This window comes from Homalodisca vitripennis, chromosome 2 (assembly GCF_021130785.1).
Source record: "Homalodisca vitripennis isolate AUS2020 chromosome 2, UT_GWSS_2.1, whole genome shotgun sequence".
Classification (NCBI taxonomy): Eukaryota; Metazoa; Arthropoda; class Insecta; order Hemiptera; family Cicadellidae; genus Homalodisca; species Homalodisca vitripennis.
Genome location: NC_060208.1, coordinates 71479574 through 71496724, shown reverse-complemented (window position 1 = coordinate 71496724; position 17151 = coordinate 71479574).

Below are 17151 nucleotides of genomic sequence, written 5' to 3'. Positions count from 1 at the left end.
ACACACACATTTAAAGTTATATTTTGTAAAGTTTCATAACCATACCTCTTATATATCTCAAGATGTAGTTTGTAAAACCATCCAAACCATAAAAAAAACAAAATTCCTAGATGCTAAAATACCATCAAAAAGTAGCATACCATTGGATTAATTTAATTGTTAATTAAATTAATTGATTGTAAGTTGTTACTGCATTTGGTATTGTATTACTAATATAGTTTAAACAAATTTATTTAATTTCAAATATAATTCCATTTGTAAAAATAGATAATAGCTAAAATGCTGGTAAATATTATTTTATTGAATTTTAAGCACATTCTATGTTGTGTTTCTAGTAAAAAAGACATTTTGTTTTAAACGTATTTTTCCTTAAATATTTCACCTTCATCCACTTTCCTTATAGTAAAATATCAGCATCTTGTTAGCACACATGGAAGCAAGTTCAGTATGGCATTACATTTTTTGTTTAGTCATCCAAAACGGTTTTGAAATAAGATAAAATTTTATTGCTTTTTGTATTATTTTGAGATTTTGTTTGATTACATCAAATCTATATAACACATCAGTTGCATTCATAATTATGTTAAAGCATTTTGTAACAGTTAAGATTATTATAATTCTACTAGCAGGCTTCGCATGCAATTTTGCAGGTTTTGCACCTGTATGAGTTACTTCTGGTTCGAGTGAGTTATATTTCTGACGCTGATTTTGAGTTGCCTCTTCCCAAGATTAAGAAAATATGTAAAAAGTGTATATTTATGGTGATTATAATTTACTTTGTTACTAGTAACATTGTCTATTAGATCTAATACATAATATTTTATAAATAAGTATGTTAACAATGACACTATATGTTTGATCCTTCATCTTCGGTGTGAAATTCTGACCATGTTTTAAGGCATTTTGTAAGGTAGATGAGTAACTTACCTAGTCGCTGAAGTCTAAAACTGCGTTCAAAATATTTGTATTCACTATAATATAAACAAATGAAAATAATCAACAGTGTTCACACAGAACGGCTGATTGCATTGGAATTGCTATTTTAATTAATATTTCACAACTTTAGGGACAAGGTGGGATTTTGCTGCTACTTTAGACAAGTGAGGTATAGCCCGGAGGGATTTTCAAAATAAAAATAGACCTATATTCATCCCAGGGACTCAGAATGTCCATATCAAATTTTGGCACAATCGATTAAATAGTTTATGAGTGAAAGCAAAACAAACAAACAAAGTCACTTTTCTTATTTTTAATATTAGGATTAGGATTTATAGATACAATTTTGAGTAATTGTAACAAAACTAAAATCATCTTTTGCGACATTTCTAATATGTAAGGTATGACAAAAGATCAAATTATTTTTATAAACACAACAATTCCACTAACGTATAAATAATGAAATTATTTCATGATGGTCATTACTGCTCATATTTATAAATGAATTATGGACAATTTAAAATTGTTGGTAGGTTGAGGTGTCTTGCGAACCACAACAAAATAATAAAAAGACGTGTGCTACACGTACATGTACTTTATTATAAGTGCTCAAATACTCAAGCTTTAAGTTCAACCAGAAATTTACTTCAAAGACAAATATACATCACAACTTAGCGCCTTCAAATAACTAACTTTATTAAACTTTGAACTGCTGCCATGAAAATCTTTAAAAAATGTTGAAAATTGTATAAATAATCAAGTTGTTTAAAAATGATCAAAATTCTCCCAAACATAATTTTATAAGTATGTTGTAAAATATACACAAAAACTTTTGTGGTATAAAAAGTTTGGACAACTTTAAACAGTTGCTGTCTTGAATATTTTAGTGATTGGAGCTGTTAATGAACTTATGTAAGGCATATTATGTAAGTATTGTTTCTGTTCCAAGTCTAATTTGAAGCAAAATAAAGACAATGCTAGTTATTATATTCACAAACAATGAGAGAATATGCAATAAGCAGTTTATATGAAATCTACTCCAAGCTATACACATGTTTCCAATAACCATAAATTAAATCTTGGAAAATAATTGTTTATATAATGTACAGAGCAAGGCATAATTTGAAAGTAATTAGCTGTTTAAATAAATTTTGGAAAATGGCACAATATTAATACCTAATTGTAAATATCTCAGATCAATTCTGGAAACTTAAAACAATATGTAACTATGATTAGCCATTCCACGGCTATTACCACTTCAGAAATGTAAATGTAAATATATATTTTGGTAAATATATTTCTTCTTTCAGTTCAATGTTTGATTTGAACTTCATATTTGTTACACACAATTTAGATGTATATGGGATAAGAGATTTTTTTATTTTTAGATAACAGAAATCTATCTATTGGAATCACTAAATAGGGAAAGCGATTTTGCTTTTTCTTTGATAATAAACCCCAGATCCCAAAAACAACCATAAAAACATTGCTTGCACATAGCTTGGATAAGTTTGTTAGCCAGGGTCAACAAATAAACATATTTTTAAAGTGCTAGATAATTTAAAGAAACTTATAAATCATGCACATGTTTTGATACCTCGTCTTCAAGATAGCCACTATTGAAAATTTGGGATAGGAATAGTTATATCTCAATTATTGTCTATCGTAGAGAAAATGAAATACTGTTTTGTAGTTCTCATACCATTTACAATAGTTTTTGTTGATATCTTGAACAGTTTCCAGATAGAGGACATAGAAAGTTTGATTATTATACAAAAACATTGTGTAATAAATGTAAAGACATTATCTGCTCTAGCTTAGTTTAATTCTTTAGTGAGTCTCAGCCAATAAAAAGTGTCAAAATGAAAGCTGGTAAAACAAGGTTTATAATAATAATAATTTATTTAATAATATTTTATTTTATAATAATAATTATTATATTGGATGGAGTATTTATGCAAAACATTTAACTTGATTACTTCCCATCACAGATTCAAAGTGACACTTTTTATAAACATCAGATATTTGTAATTCCTGCAAATTTGCCATCTTTTAATTTATAAGATGGCAGCCGTTCTGATGTTTCAAAAGGAATGGGTAAATCACAACTATTATGGACTGTAGAGAAAAACAAATATGAGTTTTAGAATGCTGAGGTAATTATAACAATGTTGTGTTTATGATTTTTATATCTTGTTAAGTTTTGGGGTAACAAACAACAATTTTTTAGAATTGTACAATGAAATCAAATAATTATGAGTAATTAGTTACTCATGTTTATAAATATAATTTCTGATTAAATGCAACTAAACCAAGTTCGCAATTTTAGAAAAAATTAATATGCTTACTCAAATTTATATATTGTAAGGTTTCAATATGATGAAGTTGGAACTTGAAAAATATTTCAAAGTGTTACTAGTATATTAATACGCCAACGCTTAAGAGTCGTTTAACCATCAATGATGTGCAATTTAATTTTCTAAACTAACAATGTATCTTTGGTTTGATATCTGTAGTTGACAGCAACACATGAAATCTACCTTTCTTTCCAACCAAGCCGGAAGTAATATTTTGACGTATTTTCATAGTTTCTGCAATGAATTTACTATGATAAAATTGTATTTTTATTCTACTTACTTGTACAATGAAATAATAAATAATGGAATACACTACAATATCATCAATACGTTGGCTACTTCAGCAGTAGGAAAACTCCAATATTAAAGTTTTTTAATGAAAACATCGAGGGAGTCTGTCCCACCATTGTAATCCATACAATCACTTTCTGAAACATTCATCCCTAAACTCAACCAAGTACTTGTACTGATTTAACTTAGTCAATTTATTCCATCCACCAAATCGATCTGTTGAAGTTTTCTTATCAACTAAACTAAATTGGTTTGGTAAATCTTTTATTTGACAAACCCAATAAGTCTACAAACTCTCTAGTACCTGTTTTTTATGTTCCAAACAATTATGTACACACTTCAAAGTATCTGAAAAATATTATCAAAAAATTAAAAGTAAACTTTAAAAAATTATCTAAAACTTTGAAACTATATTTTATTTAAATGGCGATTTTGAAGCTTATGCAGAAGATATTTGGAAATTTTAATCAACACAATCGTGAAGCCCACAATATTGTAATTAACTTATATTCATACAATTTCTCCTTTTGAACATACTAGATTCAAGTCTTTTAAGTAATATACAACTTAACCTATGTTTACTATTAGATTTTCGCTGCCCCTCAGGGGAGGTGACAAAATAACATCTACTTTTGTAAAAAACGTAACGTGACTAAGTATGAACAATCGCGCGGTACCAACATATAACGAGACTAAGTAGGAAAATTGCGGTACCAAGACGTAACGTGACCAAATAAGAACAATCAGGGTACCTACATTAAACGAGACCAAATAAGAACAATCAGGGTACCTACATTAAACGAGACCAAATAAGAACAATCAGGGTACCTACATTAAACGAGACCAAATAAGAACAATCAGGGCACTAACACGTAACAAGACAAAATAACTTCTACTATGGTAAAAAACGTAACGTAACTAAAAAAGAACAATCGCGGTAACATGGCGTAACGTAACTAAGTAAGAACAATAGTGGTACCAACTACTAAGACGTAACGTGACAGAGTACGAACGACCGCGGTTCATAACGTAATGTGACTGAGTAAGAACAATCGCGGTACCAACTACTAAGACGTAACGTGACAGAGTACGAACGACCGCGGTTCATAACGTAATGTGACTGAGTAAGAACAATCGCGGTACCAACTACTAAGACGTAACGTGACAGAGTACGAACGACCGCGGTTCATAACGTAATGTGACTGAGTAAAAACAATCGCGGTACCAACTACCAAGACGTAACGTGAGAAAGAAGTAACGATCTCGGTTCAAAGTCGTAACGTGGTAAAGTAAAATAAATACTATGGTTAAGAACGCAACGTTATTAATTAAGAACAATCGCGGCTCCAAGAAGCCCCACAATAGAGAAGGAAGGAACATTTTTGTTAAATTTTTTCTTTTGTTCGACCACAATTAATTTACAAATGCGAGTGAACTTTATGAAAAATGAGCGTTGACTATTTATCTATTACTCAATTTTGTTCCGAAGTAAAACATATGTCTTAGGCAATTGGAAACTAGACAGCAGTCCAATAAGCTTACAGTTCCTGTTTAAAAATCATCCATAGCCTATAGTGAAAAATAAAATTGTTAATTCTATGTTATGGACATCATAATAATCGTTTAGTTAAATTTTAAAACTAAAATTCATAATGATTAAGGAACAAATTAAATCTGTAATTTTAGTTTCTGTCATTGATAAATATGTAGTAACAGACAATGATAGTATTTAGAGCCTTCGTTTTTAGATAAACATTACTGTTTACAAAACAATGTATTAGTGAAATATATATTACAGTATTTACTTATTACAGTATATAATATTAAATGTTAATGTGTTAGTTCTGCATTTTCCAACACATTATTTTTACTCCTATATCCTGGAAGTGATATAGAGTAACTTTCACACACGTCGTGCTCAGCTTTGTACTAGTATTATTGCAAATGTTGAATGAAAGTAGAAAACAGTTGTTTTCATCACTCTGTATGGTAATGGCTGATTTTCCATACAATCGAGACCTGTGAAAATTATCTTTTCCCTCGTAGCTAAATCAGCTGATTTTCCCTTTCCTAAAAATTGCTTTCCCTTTGTAAACACCTCTCTCCGTGTATGAAGATTGGGTTGGTTCCGTTATTTGTTGTGAAAGACCTATGTTAAAACAGCTGATGCTAACACCAAAAAGAATTATAAAATAGTACCTATTACGCTTCCTTATGGAAGAATAATTTCTAGACTATGAAGTGGCAGATTATTTTTTTAAGAGTTCGCGTGCGTGTTTGCACCATGATGAAAAGTATCGTTCAATACTCGTATCAAAAGTTCTATTGCGGGGCTCTACAGCATTTTTTACGCTCCCACTTCGAGATTAGTATTCAAATGTCTATTGCCAATGTTTGTCCATTAGGTTCATTTCTCCCTCTGTATAAGTCGTAGACTAGATTTTATAACGTACTAGCTGTTACCCACGGCTTCGCACGCGATTTTCTACAGAAAAATTGGGACGTAGGAGAGCATATTTCTTTTAAACGTCGTTATTACCCTTCTGAGATAAATGATAGTCACTGACAGATACTCCAAGCTCATGATCTATTTAAGATTTAAATTTTAAAACAGTCTCAATATGCACCTGTGAAATAACTGGAATTTTCCTCCAATATTCTATGATTTTTGTATACAATTGAACTATATTAGACCATCGTGGACAGGAGTCAAAAAGTCGGAATTCATTAGCGCGGAATTCAATGTAATAAATGATGGCGCTCAATGTAATTTTGAAACGAAAATAGGCATATTTTAGGTACATATTATTACAGTCTAATGATTATGAGCTTCAGATGTTAAGCGAAATTGCGTATGGTTTTTATTTTAAGCTTTGCGCGTGTATCACTTCTGGATTAAATTAGTTATATCTCCGATGCCATGATTGAGCTTGCTTTGTTGTCTCGATCGAGAGAATATGTACACACGGAGTTTTGAGAACCATACTTCTGTAAAAAAAAAAAAAAAAAAAAAAAAAAAAAAAAAAAAAAAAAAAAAAAAAAAAAAAAAAAAAAAAAAACAACTAAGGTTGGTTTTATAACATTCTTTATATTTGTAGCCAACGTAAGATAGTAATTTTGATATCTGCATTGCTCTTCTGATCAAGCATGAGCATGGTTTATATTAGATAAATATTGCAGTTAAAGGTGAATTTTTACGTCAAATTTGAATTGTATTATCTGGATAGTAAAGTCTATGTTTAACAGTGATTGCAGAAACAGTTGAAACAAAATTTGCTGTTTCTCTTAAGCTTACTCTATGCTTTCAAACTATAAGTGTAAAGAAATTTAAAATAGTAATTAAATTATATTATTATAAACAAATATATTTCTTTTGTCGCATTTTATATGTTTACAAAGAACAGCTGATTAAATTTGAAAAGGCTCTTTCACTTAATAACATATGTTTGCTGCAATGCATTTCTTACGGGTATTTCTGAACTTTTAGAGACCAGTGGGGCGGAATCCTGAATCGGGAACGGAAAAAAGTATCCTATGTTCTTCTCCCAGTTCTTAGCTACCTCCCTACCAATTTTCAGCCAAATCGGTTTAGCCGTTCTTGAGTTATAAATAGTGTAACTAACACGACTTTCTTTTATATATATAGAAGATTTGAACAGAACTTGGCAAATTTCAGTCATAGTTTAAAGTACACTGCACATCAGGCATCTATGATGATTAGGTTTGAACTCTCTTAAGAATTAAATAGTGGTTAAATAATGATGGTTCGTTGAAGATCAGATGTCAGTAACAAACTATCAAGTACAGTAGTTTTGCTTCAAACAAACAGTGAACAAAACAACAGTTGTGTGCCCGCATGCCACCCGCCATCAGTTGTCCAGACAACTTGTGCTCTCAAAGGCGTTGGTCCATTGTTTCTAGAAGGTTGCTTGTCGTAATAATTATAATCATAGTCAAAAACACTATCAAATAAATAGAATGTACATTAGTTTGTTTGATTATTTTTTTGTTTATATTAGAATTAAAGTTTTAAATAGGACAGTGTAAAATATTGTAGACATTAAATCAAATAATTCTTTAAATTTACGATATTATTAGCGTTAGTTCTATATTAGTTTACGTAAACTCACATTGTGTGCAGAAAAAATAAGTTGGAAACATCTAAATTCGTGAATATTACTCGTCGACTAGATTAAAGAACACAGATAAAACGATTAATTATGGTTTTGTTCCTAACATATTGACCATTCTGAATTTACTTACAGAAGTGGCAGTTTTTATAATTTATGGCGTACAAACTTTTCTAATTTCTGTAAAAAGAAAACATTTAAAATTTTTAAGCCTATGGATGAATTTACAGCTACAGAAAACAAATTAAGTTTTAAGCTGGTAACACAAAATGTTATGTTGGGTTTCATGATAGCTGCATGTATTGGGTTTAAATATTTAAAAAACCGGGTTTAAAATTACGAAATTAGGTTTTACGTCAAATATCCCTGCTCCAAAATACAACAGGAACAGGAAGTGCCTCATCGCCCTCAGGCCACGATGCTATAAATAGAAACACACATTCGCAAGAGTAGGTACTCTGTCCTTGATTGCAGGTCCTTCTGAGGGAATCAAGGATCTATAATCAAGGACTCTGTCCATTAATACAATTAACCACTAAGAAAGAAACTGTAGGGCTGTCTGCCTATATGATATAAGAGTTAAACGCTTGCGGCCTTTAGTAGCAAGGTAATTTTGTATAGGAATGTTCAACCTGCCGAAATTTAGTACACATTTACAGCAATACAGTTTTTATATCCATTGATTAAATTTCAATGTTTGTATAAGTTCGTAAGTAAATCAGAATAGTTTGCAATGTTTTAAAACATTTCCTTTTTTATATGTTTGGTATTAAAAGACTTTAACTGGAATTTTAAATATTGCGAATTAGTGTTCTGAACTACGCAATATTCGTTTGCTGTTCTCGTAGGTGGCGATGAATTCAAATGTACTCAATTTATTCAATACGTCTTATTCGTAGGTATTGAAATTGACATACAGTCATGTACGGTTAGTGAAATCACAAAATATACTCAACAGAAAATGGGATTTTGCTGTTTAGATTATACAGTTTGGTGTCAATTGGAGACAGGAGGACTGTGGCAGCCAGAGTAACGGGTTACACATTTGTCCCAGAGATGTCAAATGATCTCCTCTCTAAAAGCGTTTTACACTTTTACGCCACAGCTCTAACCAACTATGCTGTTCAAAAATTTATTATTAGTGAACTCTCAGAAAGTACAGTACCAGTTTTAGTATTGATTAACCAAATGTTTTACACGTAAATATTAACATGTTGCGATCGATTTTCAGTCCGTAGAATATATTTTTGCTTTAAATTCAAAGCCCTTTTTGTAATTATTAGACGAGGAATCTTTCTTTAACACTTAACAAATATTTAGGCAATGATGTAATCAGACATATAGGGCCGTGGTTACCACGCTATGGCGCAGAAAGAGATTCGCGCCTCCTTCTACTGGAATAATATAAAAAAAACACCGATGGTTATAGCATTTGACAGGCGCATTAGTGTCAAATAAAGTACAAAGTTAATTTGATTGTGTTTACTGCCAATTGCAAATCATAGCTAATTCACTGCAAAAATAATATTGTACAACGTCAATGACTAATAATATTTACGTTCCATGTTACACAAGCTTAACTGGTGTGATATATAGGGTGTAAAAAAGTCCCGCACGGGCTTGATAATTTCCGAACGATTACAGATAAAGCAATAATACGTAGTAAGTAACATCATTACTGCACCTATAAATATACTTTTTGAAGTAACTACCATTCTTTTGTCATATCAGGGGAATGGCCCGCACGGAGTCAGAAGGAAATCTTAAATTAGAGCATAGTTCGAGTATTACATCAAATTAAAGGTCTCTATTAGTATAGTACAATGCCGCAAATCTCACATGAAAAGGTTCACTCTTTAAACAGTTACGCTGGTTTAAAGTTTGAAACCTTCACAATACATGTCCTGTTCTCGATGGTTTAATATTCTTGTCTTGGCTTAAATTGTGAAAGTTAAACTTAGAAAATGAATACTAGACTTAAGAAATAGTTTTTAGGTAGTTATTGACTCTTCACATCCAATGAAGGATGGTATACAAGGAGTTGAGCAAAAAATGTTAACTTAAGCATGGCGCAAGATGCACATTGTTATAAAGGTATTGTTTAGCAGAGATGAATGATAAAGAGAAAATCCAGGTATCAATTATTATAATATAAAGATATTTTTTTAAGTTGGGCTTTGGACTTTACTTGATGCCCATTTTACATTACACTTTAAAACAATGTACATTTTGAGCTACGCTTACGTTAATGTTTTTTTGCCGAACTCCATGTAGACCATCCATCATTGGATTTGTAGAGTCACCAACTACATAAAAAACTATTTTTGTACTGGTGCTTTTCCTTTTCCTGAAGACCTAACTGATTCGAAACCGTAACCGCGACCATGTCTGCTTTTTTGTTCTTAACCCTGCCTCTGTTCCTCTAGCTTCTTTTTCTTCATCTTTCTGAGTTTCTACTAGTGGTGTTTTGTAAGACGAAAAAGTGATCACAGTATAACTACAACCTTTTCGTTCCCTAGTAGAGGTCTGCTTTGTGATGTCCCGAAATATGTCGAATGGACTTTTTTGGTAGACGATCTAAATTCTAGTGATGCACCACATGGTGGTGGAATCAACCCCTGACCTGCTAAACATGTTGATGGCTTGTTTGGTTTGAATGGATCTGGCTGAGCTGCTGAAGATGTCGATGGCTTGTTTAGAACGAACAGGCTCTCCCTGGTTTACCAAACAAATTGACGGATTGTCTGATACCAACGGTTTCATAAAAATAAGTTTGTTTCTTCATTGTATTCTGAATCTGAGAAAAGCATCTTGTTCAAGGGATCCATGTAGCTTTAAAACCACTGATAGCAATTTGAGCAGTTTGACATTTGACATAATCTCTGAAAAATACGAGTAGCTCCATGAAGTCATAAGCACAGAGACTGTTGATTTTTCCTGGTTTCTTGGCTGTAGTAAACTTTAACAGGACTTATAAACTTCTTATCCAACAGCTACAATTTATGTGAACTATGAGGAGGCAATGACAATATGGTAACATGGTTTACCTCGCCAGATCAATTGGTGTTTTCAATGAAGTATTGGAACCATTGAGTGAATATATTGGTTTGGATCCAACCATAAGGAGGCACTGCAAATATTGTACCTGGCGGTGCCCCTTTCTTCAATTGGTCACTCATATTTCCACGCGGAAAAATTACTAGAGGAGGTACAAATGAACCAGCAGCATTCATACAGCAGACTATAGTTATAAGAGCTCCTGTTTCTGCTGATGTTAAAGCAGCTATTTGTTTTTCTTCTTCAGGCCGATTACTTTTCGCAACTTTGGATTGTACGACAGAGACTCCGCTTTCGTCCACATTATAGATTTTGTCCGGTGTGAACTTCTAGAAGTTTGTAGAACTAGTGGGTGAAACCAAAGGCCCTGCTGTTAGACGTACCAGTAGGTTCCCTTTCTGATAATTTAGCATAATAATGTAAAAAATCTAACCTACTTTCTTCCAGCGATATTATTATTTAACGGGTGTTCAAGGCCATTTTTCTGCCAACTGAACAGCCATTCTCCTCAGGTCACTACGAGAAAGCGCGAAACCGAACGAAGCCTCCATTGCAAAACAATAATTGACAAGCTCATCTTCATGGGTTCTGCCTAAAACTGTCCGTCTGCTCCTTTTAACCAGCTGCTTCTTCTGGAGCACCGTATTTCATGTTAGTTAATCTCTTTAGCGTAGTTTTCGGAACTAAAAACTATACTGCTTACTTGCTTTTTTCAGCCATCTTTTTTTACTTATAATAGCATCTATAGCCTCTTTAATTTTTGTTGGACCTTTTCTGCTTCGTTTTGACTATTACGATGCCTCAATGATCCATTCTTTCCGAAAAACAGCAAGACTTCATAACTCAGAACCTTATAAATGATTATTTTGGAAAGTTGCATAAACTTAAACTCACAATTATCCCGGAAGTAGATAGGGGTATTCCATGGACCGCAATAGGCTTCCTGGACCTACTTAAGTACATATTTTTTCTATGTCGGAACAACAAGGCAAACTCCAATATGGCACTGGAAATATCTTCAACCGAAAGTACATGCCAAGAATTGAAGTAAATGCTTTTTGAATAGGTTTCCGACATCTATATATTTGTATTTTTGGTCATGTCAACGAAGTTTTAATACTAAACATTTTTAATATAAAATATAATAAATATGAAAATACTTATAAAATACAAAATAAAAACTTGGGGACAAGATCGATGATTACCCATGCATGCTGTTCCAATACAAGTATTTTCATATCTATAAAATTTCCATTTGAATTTTTTGTAGGAGAGGTGTTTTACATTTTAATAAATTGTAAATTAAAAAAAAATCAAAGTATGGAATGAAAGTGGATAACCAAACTAAAATAATTTAACACCCCCATATCAAAACCAGCCGAATTCAACTTAGCTAAGTGTAACCAAAACTAGCGTACCAAACAAGACATTGTAACATTACTGTCTCTGTAAAAACGTAACTTAATGTGCATTACGCACAAAAAGTACTTTGAGTAGTCGAAACCGAATCCGCCATCTTGGTTCGACAAATATTCGCATTGTGATTTGTGTCTCTATAAAATAAATTCCAATAAGGACGAACGATTTTTTGCTAAACATATTGTTAACTAAACATTTTAACTAAAAACAGTTGGGTCTCTTATGATGAACATGGCTCCAGATTCCAAAAGTCAAGTCTAAAACAGCTGCAGCGTCCGATTCCAGACTGCACTAAGCAGAAGGTGAACTGGAGCTAAACTTAACATTTTCATTAAATTAACCCTTTCCACCATTGATATATTACGTGTATCTATGTTAGTCAGATTGTTGCTGACTTTACTTTGATTGTTTACTTTGTTAATTAGTTATCAATATTATTTGAATGTAATACCGATATGAGTTTTTAAAATCTTTATAACTACAAGGTGAACGCGGAAAAACTGCAGATTCATAAATTATAAGGGAGCGAGGTTGACTAACATAGAGACTATTAACGGTCATATCATCCCAGTAAAACACTTTGCTCTAGTTCGGAACTGGGGCAGAAAAGTAAGATCGCCATCCTGGTCAGACAGACAGCTTTTCAACAGCCTCTATGTCAAAGTCAAAGTATTTATATGTCAACAGTATAGGCTTAGATAAAAAGACGAAAGGTAGTATAATAAAAATATGGAGAAAAATATAGTTAATACCAAGCGAAACTTAAACGATCTAATCCCCTTTGGCCATTGCACTATCGTTTAAATAGCAGCACTAATGCTTCTTATCACTCAAATAACACTTTATCTTTATTACATACAAACACTATTGTGTGCGAACTCCGCTGCGTCAAGAAATGGTTATATATTGTAACGAAAAAGTTAAAAACTGGTTTAAAAATTGTGGTTTTTATTTATATATTCAACTAGCTGTCCCCGCGGCTTCGCACGCTTTTTGTAAGCTTTGCTCGTGTATGAACACTTCAGGTTCAAGTGAATTATATTGTTGACACTATCAAGAAAATCTGGCAAAAGTGTATGTTTATAGCCATTGTACCAAACACGTACATGCACTTAATAATAAAGTGGTCTAACATTCAAGCTATGGTCTAACAGAAATTCATTTGAAAAACAAATGTCCATAAAAACTTAGCGCCTTCACATAGTGTGTGGTTATTATACACAACTATCTAGTAATTGTAGTTTACAATGTGCAGGCGCTTTGATAACTTATATATTTTGCAGCGCCTCCTGGTGGTGATTTAAATCAATGGGCATAGCATATAAACCTTCTACGTGGAAAAGTACATATACATACACATTTTCATAGTGATCGGTAAAATAGTTTCTGAGTCTATAAAGGACAAACACACAAACATTAATATATATATATATATTTCATTTATATATATATATATATTTATATATATATATATATATATATATAAAGACAGTGCTCGTACTTGACAGTGTAATATGGCTAATCAAAATATAATAGTTCCATTTATTTTGACCAATTGCATGCATGAGAATCAGTCGTAGTTTCTAATACTTATCCCAGAAATCCCTCTATAGTTGTGCTCAAAAGGATAAATATACCTTCAACATTAATATTTCCAAAGCTTACGTTCTGTAAGATAATAAATTGAATTGCACTCTCAATTATCAGGATCTTCAAACTATCACGTCACACACAGCATCCCCCAATACAATAGATGTTATTTCCTCTCTGCCTCTTTTCAATTAACGTTACCTCACTCGGCCTTTCCTTGCCAGCCCAACTAATTATTTTAAACGGAAAACAAAGGCACAATGTACTTGACAAGTCTGCACAACTTTTGTAAAGAAAAGAAAAATTAAAAAAGTACATTTCATTATGAGGGGCTTATTTTCCCCTTATAATTCTTATTTATAAAGTCTTCGTTTATGCGTCGTTACGTAATAGCTTAGTATATATGTGAACATTACTATTAAATTGCTTTCTTTCTGTCTGTTATGTTTAAATATTTTGTTTTTATAAATTTTAAATTAACATAGATAATCTATATTTTGAAAAAATTTAGGACTGGATAGCAATGTCATAATATAGAATACATTACTTTAAATAATCATAAAAATAATACTCAAAAAAACTTTACATTGGTCTTTTTGCCATATTGTTAAAGGATGTAACATGTTTCAATAAGTTATCAACACATGTATGATGTTACTTTCTGGGACTGTTAGGTTTCAGGTTCCATAGACAACTTGAGCATTTTAATTTAACCTATAATGTAATTTTCAACTATGGATAAACGATCAATAAGCGTCATTTTTATTGTTGAATGAGATTACCGATGAATAATTACAAAAATAAAATTATTATTTACAATACATTCAAAAATAAAGTAATTTCTCTATACACTGAGACAGATTCATAAACCAAATTAAATTGAATTAAATATTTAAAATAGTAAATTTTTAAAGATATGAAAATGTTTCTACAATTCAAGACAAAACACAAGAGAAGTATGCAATGGATAATTGTGTACAAATAACATTTCTTCAACTTTTCTTTTGCCTTTAATAAAATCGAATTGTTTAATAGAAAGATACGAAAACTAAATAATAAATACGTTATACAATAATGGTACACCTTCAATTTGATAATTCTTAATGACAGGCAGCAACACATGGAGTCTATATTTCTTCCGATTATATCGACAGGAATATTTCATTAGAGCTCTCATTCAATGGAATTTTCTTATTTAACTTTTTAAAGTAGATCTTCATCACCATTGTACGGCATCCCACCTCCCACCTCATCACGTTCCCAATCACTCACCCTCCACTTTGGTGAGAAATGGACAATATTGTAAGGTAGTACAAACATTTTCAAGTAACATTACAAAATATCTAGAGGATGTTTGAAGACATTCTTAAGATCTGTGTTATATTAAAAAAAGTATTGTTAGTTTATAATGAATATAACACTGTAAGTAATTATCAATTGTGTTGTAATTTAAATAGTGTTTTTGTTGTCTCTTGGAAAGTTGAAAGCTTCTTAAACCGCAGATGAAAGATTTCCCTCAACTCTTTTAGTGCAGCTCGCCAGAATACTTTGTTGAAAGCAAGATTTCTGCTATTCAAACAACGTTGGGGCATAAGCGGATTGTATTTATCCTTCTTGTGTATTTGGGAAAATATTCAAGTAAAAGTTACTATATTTCGTTACTGTAATATGAATCCTGAGTGCAAGTATTTTATATGGTTGCTTAGAAACAGCTTTGATCTTCAGCCTCAAGACTCTTCCACATTGGCCTATTAAATAATACTAAATTGCCAGTAAAATTCAATACTTACTGAACCAAATTGAATAAATAAACTTAGATGGTTAATTTTAAGATAGTTCTGCTCTGAACCGAAAGGATCCGCCCCATCGGATTGAAGAACTAACTTTTGAAATTCTAGAAAACCTCATGAGAATGTACATATATTCCCGTACACTGATGTTAAGCTAAGGGTTCTCTGAACATGTTTACATTGCGATTTCAGACGCTAACCTCCTGAGCCTGGAACACAATGCCCTTCAAATGTTACATAAGTAGAGGTTCCAATGGCGGTCTTCTTGGAGATCAGGTGCCTCACAGGAAGTTGTGGTAACCAGGAGAAGGGTGCGGAAATGAATCCTTAGTTATTATTCAATGACAATAATATATTTCCATGCACATCGCTTTACATGTCAGTGTGCGCGATAATGTTTAGGTTCTCACCTTACATATTACAAAGCGGATATTGAATAACTACATTTGGTGAATTTATAAAAAATGTTTTGTTATATTATAACGGTTGGCAAAAATATGATTCTGAATCTTATTTGGTAATGGCGAACAATATTTAAAACTAATACCATGCCCTTTGTTTAAACTTATTAAAAGAAAGTGTTCTTCAAATAAGATCACTAAGTATTGTTCAAAATCAGAGCATTATCTGGAAATCTTTAAAATGTTTTTACCTGTGTTTGTGTGATGATAAATAGACTAATAAAATATGTTTTCAGAATGGTAGATTTTCAAAACGGTATTTATACATATTTTGTATAAAAAGTTTAAATCAGCTAATGTAAAATTCAAAGAGGGTAGAAATGTGTACTGCTGTAAAATCGGTCTAGTTCAATGTATTTATTTATAAATATATATATTATATAACCAATCAGCTGATACCAATCAGCTGATATAAAGGTGGTTGAGGATTTATAAGAAAACTGTCTGAGCAACACGTGTGTTTTAGTAGTCAGATTATTTAAACTAAACAAAAATACCCTTAAGATAAACATTGAACATTGAAATCCGTGATGAAGAGTCCTATAGCATAGAATATGAACGAATAAGTAATCCTATGGCCGGACGTATTTCAAAACCACAAAATACACATCTAGAGCGTAAGAGCTTTCGACTGATACTAAAAATGTATATAAAATAATTGTTGTAAATACTATAGTAAAATATTAAGATTTTATATTAATAATACTGATTTTTACTGTAAATTATTGCCCTAAAAGTTCGTAATATACGAAACAACACTTACAAAAGCATAATTCATTTGTTCATCAACGATCGTTCAATTGGGTTGTTGGCAAATAGGGATTGTTCAATAATGTCCCTAAGCCAGGGGTGACATTCTAATTAAGTAAAACGGTGTCTTAGGCAATAATTATCAATAACTTAAGTTATAAATAACAAAAGGTACATATGAACACGACATTTTTACCGACACTCAGGTTGAACTTGAAAGACCTACACACTGTATCAAATCAAATAATTATATTAGGTCATAAACCTAATATAATTAAACCTATAATAATAAAAACCTATAATAATAAAAAATAATATAATTAAAACCTAAATGTCTTTAGAAATCAATTTTACAAATAATCCTATATAA